Raw genomic sequence first — 12930 nt, 5'->3', positions numbered from 1 at the left:
ACAGACATTTTAGAAAATTGACAAATAAATAGCAAAAGCCTCCATGCTTCCCACCTATCCCAAAGCCAATCATCAATCCCAATTTGTGTAATTCATCTTCAGAAAAAGGATATTTGCACATAACCAAAATAGATGTATCTATTGTTATACTTCTTTAAAAAAGCACAACAGAGTAAATGAATCATCTTTATGCACTGTGCTGTGCTTTGCTTTTTTCTTATATAATGATAATTATTTAATTTTTATACAACAATAATTATTTATTATTTAAACAATCTCTAAAGAGTAGATGTTTCACAAATAATGATATATATACAAAAGATGAATTAAGACACATCCAAAGCCATGTGGTTTGGGGCTAATTCCTTGTTACATAAACTTTTTTACTTAATATAAATATGGGTACATCCTGTGAACTAGGAAGTATGGGAGATAAAAAAGAGTACAAAATGTGGTCCCTGTCATTAGTAGCTTATTGTGAAGATCCAAGAAGATGTCAAGTAAAGGCAAGTGTGTGTCACTGCCACCCTCTGCCCTGTTCTTTGGTCAGGGCCTCCAGCGCTTTGTTCTGCAGCTGCAATCTTAGGCCCATCATCCCACTGTGCTCTGAAGAATATAACTTTTCTGGAAGAAATTCCTGTCTTCAATGCTTCAGGCCAGTTAAGAGTCTCAAGTGGACAGAATATCAAATACTTGATTGACGGCCAGCATCCCTAAATGAGAGTTATTTCTACTCTGGTGTCTGATCACGTATCCCTGGAATGACAGACAAGTGGGCTGTCCTGAAAGAGTATTCCTGGGCCTTTTGAAATGTCACCTTCTTCTGAATGCTTTCATCCACAAGTCCATCAAAGATACAAACTTTGTTTACATCAACATCTTCAAGAGTGTATTCTAAGTTAGGAGTCGGGAACACAAGGGTTTCCAGAGGAAATAAACTAAAAGAAGTCTTCTTTTATGTCTAGCAAGTCGCTAGAAAATTCATCTTCGCTCTTCACACAGGGCACTGTCTACTGTGAATCCAGTGAGGCAGATCCAAAACGGCCTATTAGATTTCATTTGAACCGTACAACCTTCATATCTGTCCAGCCAGTCTATTCAATTCCTTCTTTGACATGGGGTGGGTCATACTCAAATTGATACACAGCCTTTGTCCTGAGTGTTTGTCTTCCAAAAGAATCTCTTTGCTTAGAGGTCTCAGAAAATATTTGCTGTGTTAGCGGCAGATTCCTGGATTTTCTGTGCAATTGGCTTTTCTTCTTTCTTTTTCTTGCTTTCTTTTGCCTTCTTTACTGCAACTATCTTTTCCCAGTGTCTCTGTTTTCTCTGGATATTTTTCTTATGATACCCAGAAAACCAAATCGTTTGAGAATGAGCACCATCCTGCACTCTGGTGGTCAGGGTCTCTCCCTCCTGGCATTCGCATTCTGCATCAATCTGCAGAAACTGAAAGCTCTCAGATATTTTAGGTATTCAGATATTTCAGATATTTCAGGTGACTGTGTTCTAAGCACTCCCTTCTAATTCCCAGTCCATGTGCCTAGTCCATTTATCCCATCATGCACTTTGCTTTTTTCAATTGAAAATGTATCTTCAGTATTTTTCCATGTCAGGACACACACATCTACTTCCCTTTCTTTTAAAGGTTGTATGATATATAGTAAGATTACACTATAATTTACTTAACCAATATTTGTATATATTGATGGATACTTTTAATGTTTCCAGTTGTTTTAATTTTCCAGTTGTTGCATTTTTCTTAGATTTGTTGTGAAATTGAAAGTTAATGCGAGTAAAAAATGTGTTTTTTCTTTCTAGCAGAAATCCAATTATAAAAATCTAACAAAAACAACTGTACATAGAAGTCAAGACCTAAATATGAAGAAGACTGAAATGTGGCATGATTTTAAGTAGTTAGTAGAGTGTCAGCAAATATATTGACTTTTGCACTAGGATTTTTTTTTTTTTTTTTAGCGACACATGGTTGTAACACTGGATGTATAAAGAAGTCATTGTAATCTCAACATACTCTCTAGCTCACCAGTGAACAGTTCTGTGTATAGCAATGGGGAGAGGAAATGGGTGAACAGACTGATGCAATGCATACACATATATCAAAAAAAATAACTCTTCTCCTTTTAGCTTTACTTCTCATTACTGCTCTTTCTCCTTGTCAACTGGGGGTCCAAAAATTCTCTAGGCACCAGCAGGAAGATAAGCTGACAGTGCCCCAACCACACACACACACACCTCAAAGCTCCCTTCCATATATTCTGAGCTATAGCTGGCAGTGCCCTAACCACACACACACACACACCTCAAAGCTCCCTTCCATATATTCTGAGCTATAGCTGCCTCTACTCCTCTGCCTCATCCTTCATCTTGCTCTCATCCTCTTTCTAATTTCCAGATTTTTTTAAAATCTCATTTTGTCTTCCAGCCTCCTATCTTTCCTAGGCATTCATTCCATCTTGTGTTTCTTTACTGTAATTTTCATAGAAAAATAGCCTAAACTGGAAGCCACAGGGAAGATATTTTTAAAGAGATTAGTGACTGTTAATTACAGTTATAGCCTAAAGACTATATTCAGATGAAAGAGAGGAAAAACACAGGAAATTCTGAGAATAACTGATGAATCAGTTCCTAAAGAGGGCAGTAAAGCTGGATTCAGCATGTAAACAAAGTTCTTTAGCAAAGAAAAAAAGATTCATTCATTTCAAAATTCTTTACTGAAGTTCTACTATATTCCAGCAATGTCATAACCACTGGAAAGTATAGTGGTACTTTTTTTTAATTCCATTTTTATGAATCTTGCATTTTAGTTGGAGGAGTCAAACAAAATGAATATACAGAATGTTAGATGGTAGTAAGCGCTATGGAGAAGATTAAGACATAAAAGGGAGATACAGAACGGTGTAGAGTATCAAGCAATTTTAAATAAAGTGATTAGAATGCCTCAGTGAGCCAGGTGTGGTGGCTCATGCCTGTAATCCCAACACTTTGCGAGGCCGAGGTGGGCAGATCACCTGAGGTCAGGAGTTTGAGACCAGCCTGGCTAATATGGTGAAAACCTGTCTCTACTAAAAATACAAAAATTAGCTGGGTGTGGTGGCAGGTGCCTATAATCCCAGCTACTCAGGAGGCTGAGGCAGGAGAATCTCTTGAACCTGGGAGTCAGAGGTTGCAGTGAGCTGAGATCATGCCATTGCACTCCACCCTGGGGAACAAGAGCAAGCCTTCATCTAAAAAATAAATAAATAAATAAATAAATAAATAAATAAATAAATAAATAAAAAGAATGCCTCAATGAGAATAAAACATTCAAGCAACAATCCAAAGTAAGTAAAAGAAAAGCCAGGCAAATTTCATGCAGAAGACTGTTCCAGGCAAAGGGAAGAACAAATTCAAAGGCCCAAGGCCAAACAAGGCCAACATAGTCAAGGGACAACAAGGAGATGGACAACTGAGGAGAATAGTGGGCTGTGAGGTCAAAGAGGCAACGGGGAACCCAATGGTATGGAGCTTTATAGGCCATTGCAAATACTTTGGCTTTTGCTTGGCATGAAATGAGAACACAATAGATAGTTTGGGACAGAAAATGTAATCTGATTTACATTTTTAGCAGAATAACTCCAGATACTGTGTTAAGAATAGATTGCAGGTGCACAATGTTGGTGGGAGAAAGAGGATAAATTAGGAGGTTATTGAAATAATCCAAACAAGAAATGATAATGACTTGGCTGGCATGGATAACTCCAAAGTGTGTAGCCTAAAGAGCTGGAAGGATGTGAGTTGCCATTACCTGGCATGGGGAAGATGATGGGACAACAGATTTTGGTAAGGAAGATCAGTGAAGTTTGAAAAGCTTATTGGATACCCAGTAGAGATGTTTCATAGGTAATAAGAAGTATGAGTGTGGTTCAAGAGTTCAGGTTAGGTTGGAGATATAAAAAGCATGCAGCTGATAAATATTGACTCATTTTCCCTTATACAGAAAAGAAGGATGGATACTACTGTGGGAAGTTTTATAATGTAGGGAAGGGAAACTGTCAATATCTGATGGCCTCTATTTTGTCTATGAAAGCCGAAGCAAAATAATCTACTCAAAGAGAAAAGGTTGAGGCTGTTAACCTGCATTTAGTGAAAAAAATTGCCAAGCAACATTGAAGGCTCCACTGGACTTGAAAACCCTAAGCCACAGCCACCTGGCTACTGAACAGTGCAGAAGTAAGACTGTGTAACTACCAACTAAAACTACTACAAACTTAGGGTTTTCAGGGAGATAAAGGACGTTAGGATTAGACAGTGCAGGGTTAGATACCTGGTGCTACTGGCTGCTTGTCTGGTGTCAGATATTAGGTTGGTGAAAAGTAATTGCGGTTTTTGCCTTTGAAAGTAATGGCAAAACTGCAATTACTTTTGCACCGACCTAATAAGATACTTAACCTTTGAAATCTCAATTTTGGCATTTGTAAAGTAAAAATAACAAAATCTACCTTGCAGAGTTGTTGTCACTATTACTAAACATAAACATAAGTTTTCCAGAGCATCACAAACAATAAATAAGAGTTATTTTTACTTCTCAAATAAAAAGCCTTTCCTACTTTTTATTTGCCATCTAGTTTTCCCTCATCTCTTTTCAATTCTGCTGGCATTTATTGAATACTTATTGAATGTCATGTAAAGCTGAGTGCTTTATAAGCATTTTTGCATCTGAGTCTCAAAGCAATTCTCTAAGCTAAGTACTGTTATTATCCCACTTTTGAAGATGCAGATACTGAAGTTTAGAGACTTAAGCAACATGCTCAAGATGAGACTTCTAGGAACATAATTGCTCTTTGAAAGCAGAAACAAGTTCCCAATTTCTGCTGCAGGGTCTAGTTCATTACTATTCAGACAACAGACAACCAGGTTGTATTGGATGAAAGAATGGATGAAATCCTCATTTGGAATCTCAGAAGATGTAAAGAACCCACGTAAAAGTCCATAGGAGAGTTAGAAAATGACTATTTTTAAGTAGCTTAATATAAATACTCTTTTGCTTTATTTTTTATTTTGAACTTATAGATCAGTGTATTGTTTAGCGGTTCCTGTGTAAGAAATCACCCCGAAACGTAGTAACTTAAGACCAAAACTGCTTGTTATAGTTTGTATTTCCTGAGGGTTCTAAATAAAGATCAGAAGTCTAACTGGACTAAAATTAAGATATCCACAGGACTGTATTCCTTCTCATGGCTTTAGAGGGGAATCTGCTTCCTTGCCTTCTCTAGATTCTAGAGGCCACCTACATTCTTTATCTCATGACTCCTCCCTCCATCTTGAAAGCCAGCCATATACTATTTTCAAATCTCTCTATGACAGCTACCCTGGCTTCCATTACCCCATCTTCTCTGACTCTGAGTCTCCTGTCTCCCTTGTGATTATAATAAACTCACCAAGATGATCCAGGATAATCCTCCCATCTTAAAATGCTTAGTCATATCTTCAAAGTCCCTTTTGCCACGTAAAATAACATATTCACAGGTCCTGAGGATTAGGATATGGACATCTTTGCGGGGTAGTGAAGCTAATTTTGCCTCGCACAGACAGCTTCTCTTACCTACCTGGCAGTTGGCAGATTGTCAGCCCAGATGCCTCAATTTTCCTCCACGTGATCTCTCTTTTCCCCTGCAGGCTTGCTCATGCTCATAAAAACATAGTGGTCTCAGGCCTTTAGCTCAGAAAGAGGCCAGGCTCCAAAGCACAAGCAGTTTTCACATTTGCTTATGTCCTTTTGACCAAAACAAGTCACATGGCCACCCCAGACTCAAGAGGTAGAAAAATATACCCCACCTCTTTATGGGAGGATTTGTGACATCACATTGTAAGAACCTGGATGCAAAAAAACGGGAAGAACCTGTGGCTATTTTTCAATTTACCAAAATTAACATAATATGTGAGTGAGAACTTCTAAGGCCTTCCCTCTTTGATTGGAATAATTGAGGTCTTTGCATGGCTATTTCCCTTGCCTAGAATGCTCAAAATGCATTATCTTTTCCTGGCCAAATTATTTACCCCTTTCTTATTACAGCTTAGATATGTATACCTCTAGGAAAATTCTTCTAACCCCAAACCCCATAGTGTTCCTGGTGCTTTATCTTAGTGCTCTCATTATACTAAGTACTTACCCCTAATATAGCACTTAGCGCTCTATATTGAAATCACCTGTTTATCTTCTTGCCTTTCATCCTAGACCATAAGCTTCTTTTGGGCAAAAAAATGGCTCTTAGTTTTTCACACTTTCTCTGTGACTTAGCAATGTATCCTGTATATAGTAGGTTAAAAAGGTTTTATTGAATACATGTATTAAGAAATATTCTATAAACTCTGATTATAGAGTTTCATCTACTCGTTTATCCCTCAATTGCTACTAATGTTTTTTTTAAAAAAAAAATAGATTTCTTTACTTAGTGAATCTTTAATCCCATACTTTTTTTTTTTCCTACTTTAAAACCTAGCCTTTCATTGATCAGCTAAACAAGAAAGGAAGGAATTTCTAGTACTAAACATCAGTCATAGAAAAAGTTTTCCTTGGAATAAAAAGCTAAATTGTGATTTTGGTACCTCGATAATACAAATTGGTTGTGTGACATTTACGAAATCCACAAATTGCTGCCAAGGATGCTGATTTGCCAAACTAGACATCTCTAAGGCTGTCTTCATCTGGGTGGCCAGTCAAAATTAGGAGCTCAGGGATAACTTGACTGATATTTCTTCAAACTAAAACCAAAATAAAAGCTGAGGTATTTTGGGATGTTTCCAGGAAGGTCTTAAGAGGCTGCCTGATTGCTGTTAATACATAAGGCAGAAGGCAAAGATTTCCAAAATTACATGACTCAAGGGCTAAGACTCCAGAACTGCAGACACAACATGAGTAAGCAGACCACTCCAAATTGCCAGTGGAATTAAGGAATTAAAAAGGAGATGGTGAGTTACAAGAAACAGAGCTTGTTTGGGGAATGGATACTTGGTGTGCCTGTAACCAAGAAAGCCAGCTATAATACAAGCTAAAATGAAATGTACAGATGTTTAATATAATGAAATAACCAAGGAGGAACCCACCCCTGTGTTATTCTCCAATGTAATATGTAATGTTCTATAGGCCATACTTGGAATATGGGTGGTTGCCCTGGCCATTTTTTAGCTCAGGTAATGGTATTTTTATAACTTGAGTTATGAAGGACAAAAATATATAAAGACAGCATTGAAGTCCAAAGACAATCAAGTTAGCTAATGTTTAAATATCTTGAGAGTGTTTCTATGCCAATGTTAAAACTGTCACTGTTAACGCCTGAATATTTTGCAGAATCTCAGTTCATCAAACCGTAAAACAGATCACAGTTTAACAACAATAACAACAAATTCTAGGCTTTTTGAGAAAGATTCTGAATTCCAAGCCTGCAAGCAGAATATACAATAAACGGCATATTCTTGTCTATTTGGAACTTATTCATGAACTCACCCATGCAAATTGGCTACAGCCTATACATTGTCACTAATTTTGAAATCTTGCATTTAAAACTCAAAGACATAATTCATTTAATCTTGGTGACAACACTGAGAGGTGGGCATTATTATTATTATACTCATTTTTCAAATGCAAACTTGGCACAAAACATTTAGCTAATTGTCTAAGGTTATATAATTATTGTATAACATACTTGAATCTAAGCAGGTGATTCCTAAACCTATTCCCTCAACCCAAGCACTACACTGACTCTCTTAAAATATACCATGTCACTTGTCCTAAAGTGTATATTTAGCATGGATACACATGGAGAATTTTGAAACATCCTAATACAGTCATTTCAATTTAACAAATATTTCTTGAGCCCATGTTAAGTATGAAGTTCTTTATTAGACTCTTTCCAAAAAAAAAATCTTCGTGAACAATATATATCAAGTGATGGTTTACTGGTTTTATAATTTCTCTTAAAATAATTTTATAATTGTCTCATTAACTAATAGAGGCAAGCATAAATCTGAGCCCACAAACTTAGACATGTAGGAAATAATACTTATTCATTACAATTCAACCTATTTAAATCATTGCCGTAGCTTCCCTGTGTTCACCTAGCAAGAAACCCTTTCTGCTGTGTTGTTCCCCTCCTCCAGCATTGTCAGGGGCTCAGTCTTACATCATACCAGATTCCTGGGGATGGGGATAAATTAATCCCTTGGTTATCTCTTAGAATGTCTGAATGTCCATTTCCACAATTTGTGTGGCTCCTGTAAGTCTGACTCCTCTGTTGTGTCTGTGCTCCATGTTTTGGGTAAGGGAATGACAGGCAAGCCTGGGAGCCCTCAGACCCAGGACGATTTTCCTTTGATGCCCCAATTTTGCCATGTTTCTTGGACATGATCTTGTCATGTCTCTGGTACATGATCATGAAATGGGGCAAGCTTCTCCTCTGATCACAGATTTCTGATCACTGACCCCAGATTTCTCTAGCACAACCAAAATTTCTTCTTTCTGCTAGATCTCAATACCAATACATGCAACTGGTATATTGCATGATGCTGAGGTTTAGGGTGTGACTGATCCCATCACCCAGGCACTGAGCATAGTATCCAAAAGTTTTTCAGCACTTGCCCCACTCCTTCCTTCCCATATTGTGGAGTTTCCCGTGTCAATTTTACTCATCTTTGTGTCCATGTGTACCCAATGCTTAGCTCCCACTTATAAGTGAGAACATTTAGTATTTGGTTTACTGTTCCTATACTAATTTGATTAGGATAATGACCTCCAGCTGAATCTATGTTGCTGCAAAGGTCATGATTTCATTCATTTTTATGGCGTGTAGTATTCCATGGTGTATATGCACCACATTTTTTTATCCAATCTACCATTGATGGGCACCTAGGTTGATTCCAAGTCTTTGCTATTGTGAAAATAGTACTCTGATGAATAAGTGAGTGCATGTGTCTCTTTGGTAGAATGATTTATTTTCCTTTGGATATATACCCAATAATCAGATTGTTGGGTCAAATGGTAGTCCTGTTTTAAATTCTTTGAGAAATATCAAAACTGCTTTCCACAATGGCTGAACTAATTTACACTCTCACTAATAATATGTAAGCATTCCCTTTTTTTCTGCAGCCTCACCAGCATCTATTATTTTTTGACTATTTAATAGTAGCCATTCTGACTGGTGTGAGGTTTTACCTCATGGTGGTTTTGACTTACATTTCTCTAATGATTAGTGATTTGCAGCATTTTTTTCATATGTTTGTTGGCCACTGTATGTCTTCTTTTGAAAAGTGTCTGTTCATGTTCTCTGCCCACGTTTTAACGGGGTTGTTTGTTTTTGTTTGTTGATTTGTTTAAGTTCTTTATAAAGTCTAGATATTAGACCTTTGTCAGATGCATAGTTTGCAAATGTTTTTTCTCATTCTGCAGGGTGTCTGCTTTGTCTGTTGACAGTTTCTTTTGCAGTGCAGAAGCGCTTTTGTTTAATTAGGTCCCATGTGTCAATTTTTGGTTTTGGTGCAATTGCTTTTGAGGTCTTAGCCATCAGTTCTGTGCCAAGACCAATGTCCAGAATGGAGTTTTCTTCTAAGAATTTATAGTTTGAAGTCTTACATTTAAATATTTAAATATTTAATCCATCTTGAGTTAATTTTTGCATATGGTAAAAAGTAGAGGTCTTATTTCATTCCTCTGCATATGGCTGACCAGTTATCCTAACAGCATTTATTGAACAGGGAATCATTTTCCCATTGCTTGTTTTTGTTGACCTTGTCAAGGATCGACAAGGCTGTAGGTTTGTGGTTTTATTTCTGGCTTCTCTATTCTGTTCCATTGGTTTATGTGTCTGTTTTCATAACAATACGGTACTGTTTTGGTTACTGTAGTCTTATGTTACAGTTCGAAGTCAGAAAATGTGATGCCTTCAGCTTTGTTCTTTTTGCTTGAGATTGCTTTGTCTATTTAGGCTCTTTTTTTGGTTCTTTCTGAACTTTAGAATAGTTTTTTCTTATTCTGTAAAAAATGTCATTGGTAGTTTGATAGGAATAGCATTGAATCTGTAGATTGCTTTGGGCAATATGGCCATTTTAACAACATTGATTCTTCTAATCCATGAGCATGGAATATTTTTCCAGTTGTTTATGTCATCTCTGATTTCTTTCAGCAGTGTTTTATAGTTCTTCTTGTAGAGATCTTTCGACTCCTTGGTTAGAGGTATTCCTAGGTTGTTTTTTTTTTTCTTTTGTCTATTGTGAATGGGATATGCATTCTTGCTTTCATTTTCTTTTTCTTTTAGAGATGCGTTCTTGCCATGTTGCTGGTCTCCAAATCCTGGCCTCAAGTGATTCTCCTACCTGAGCCTCCCAAAGTGCTGGAATTACAGGCATGAGTCACTGCACCTGGCCTCATAAACTCTTTGAAATGGAGTGTAGATGTTTACAAAAGGCCCCTTAGTTCAAAAAGCTTCTGCCTTACACTTTCCAAAAATATATGTGGCAAAAAATTGCTAAAGATCAGCTCTGTCCTTGAAAATCAGGAAGGAATAAATATATCTATACAAATTAGTATTTCAATGAATTACCCTGGCCTCAAGTTATAATTGAAATAATGAGATTGCAGAGTTTAGCTCAGCCTAACACTCCTTTAGTCTAAGTCAATGGTTCTCAAAGTGTTATCCTTGGACCAGCAGCATCAGCATCACCTGAGAACTTCAAATACAACTTCTTGGCATACATCCCAGAGGCACTGAATCAGAAGTTCTTCAGTTGGGTACAGCAATCTGTGTTTTTAAAAAGCTTTCCAAATGATTTTGATGCCCACTAAGTTTGAAGACCACTGGGTTAGGCTATGTATTTCTCTAGCGTGGACTGTATACTCTTGAAATTAGCTATTTATTTGTCTCCTCCATTAGACTGCAAATTTCATAAGAGCAGGAGCCATGCCAGTCTTTTACATTGTTATATTCCCATTGCTTAATATTGACGGTAGGGGTAAGGGGTATATAGTGAGTGCTCATAAATGTTTGTTGAGTACACCAATAAATGAATGAGTTAAGAGATGTTTTATTTTTCTATGGGATTATCATTCTAATTTTACCAGATTATCATTCAGAGCGCAGTCGTGAACTTTAACAATTCCTACAATGAATTTAATAACTTTTCATGATATAATAGGCCTTTGAGCCTACTTTTCTTAGAAGAACTGAAAACAGATGTGCCTTGCAATATTCCTGAGTGTGACTGTTTAACTAAATTCATGAGTTCATTCATTCACTAAATATTTATTGAATAGCTACCTATTTTGAGGTCTTCTGCTAGTAGTTTTGGGAGCTAGATTGATAGTAAAGTGCATTTGTGGCTCTCAAACGAGTATTCATCTCAGCAGTTAATTAATTCTAAACCTATTACACAAATTTGTTGAGCACTATGCATTATTGGAGAATGAACTGATAAAGCCATATGTGTCTTCTGAATAAAGTTGAAAGTGTGCAGACAATTGCAGTTTACCAGCCTTGTCGATTGTTTTCTAGGACCATTCAAGCAATTAACAGGTGTATTACACAAATAATTGAACACATATATTTTCTCTTTTTTTTTTTTTTTGAGATGGAGTCTCGCTCTGTGGTGGAGTGCAGTGACACAGTCTCGGCTGACTGCAACCTCCGCCTCCCAACTTCAAGCAATTCTCCTGTCTCAGCCTCCTGAGTAGCTGGGATTACAGGCATGCACCACCATGTCCAGTTAATTTTTTGTATTTTCATAGAAACGGGGTTTCACCGTGTTGCCCAGGCTGGTCTCAAACTCCTGATCTAAGGCAATCCACCCGCGTCAGCCTCCCAAAGTGCTAGAATTACAGGCATGAGCCGCGGCGCCTGGCCTGAACACATATATTTTCCTAAATCTGTTTTTGTATTTCTAACTATTTACAGATGATGTTCATTTGAACGATACATGGATCCTTCAGCTAATGATGATTACTAATCATTACATTTACTAACACTTACTGATCCTTCACTGTGCCAGGCAGTGTCAAATACAAAATATTAATTATTAATCTATTACACTGATATTATTCCCTGAGAGCAGTTCAGTGCTCCCCTCAAAAGACCTAGGAAGCTAAGAGATCACATGAAAAATAAAGATGGAATAAAGTTTATGAAGCCCCTTAATGATGAGCTCTTTTCCAACTTAAGATGAAGTAGAAGGCTTCTGTGACAGCTAGCAAGAAAGATTATTGGACTGGGCTGTAGATTAATAGATTTAGTTGTTACTTGGCTTTCAAATTAGCTATCCAGACCAAGGCGGCCTGAGAACCTACCTGTCCCACAAGTCTGCTCACTGTAGTCCAAAGGTCTTGGGGTGAGATATACTTCTGTTGAAGAGTACAACAGAAGACAGTCCCATGCAGAATTATGGCAAAGCTGTATTGTGGGTGAGTTAACATGGTGGGAGCCCTTACAGTGTGACCTCAAGAGTATAGTAGCACATGGACTGCACAGCAGGAGAGAGGAATGCACACAGTGCAAAATGAGAAGCAGCACTGTCACAGTGCTAACAGGACAGGATTTGGGCCGTGGCAGTGGCATGCTGTCCCTGAAAGTCATCATTAAACATATATGCTTACAGGAAAAATGAGAATGAACTGTATCAGTAAGGCATGTATTTTGTATTTTTTGTTATTTTTCTTTGTATTTTTCCTAAAAGATGTCTGTAATGAATATATATTGTTATTACAACCAGAAAACACAATATGTTGGTTTTGAATAGCACTCAGATTTCCAGGCAATCAATCTACCTGCCAACTTCAAAAGGACAAATAGCTACTTACCTTCTCTATTATACTGTAAGCTGATCTTCTAAAATCATTCTTACTTAAAGTAGAGAATTAAGAAAATAACAAAGCAGCCCAAACTATAGCATCAT

At 37.2% G+C, this 12930-nt stretch overlaps 1 pseudogene; it reads right to left on the bottom strand.

Annotated features, from left to right (window-relative positions):
- Nucleotides 1–591: 591 nt before the first annotated feature.
- The window catches only part of LOC129524019 (tRNA methyltransferase 10 homolog B-like), a 31156-nt pseudogene continuing 18817 nt past the window's right edge, over nucleotides 592–12930 (bottom strand).

The sequence above is a fragment of the Gorilla gorilla genome, chromosome 7 (genome assembly GCF_029281585.2).
Source record: "Gorilla gorilla gorilla isolate KB3781 chromosome 7, NHGRI_mGorGor1-v2.1_pri, whole genome shotgun sequence".
In the NCBI taxonomy this organism is placed as follows: Eukaryota; Metazoa; Chordata; class Mammalia; order Primates; family Hominidae; genus Gorilla; species Gorilla gorilla.
Note: the sequence above shows the minus strand (reverse complement) of the source record. Positions and strands in the feature narration are given on the sequence as shown.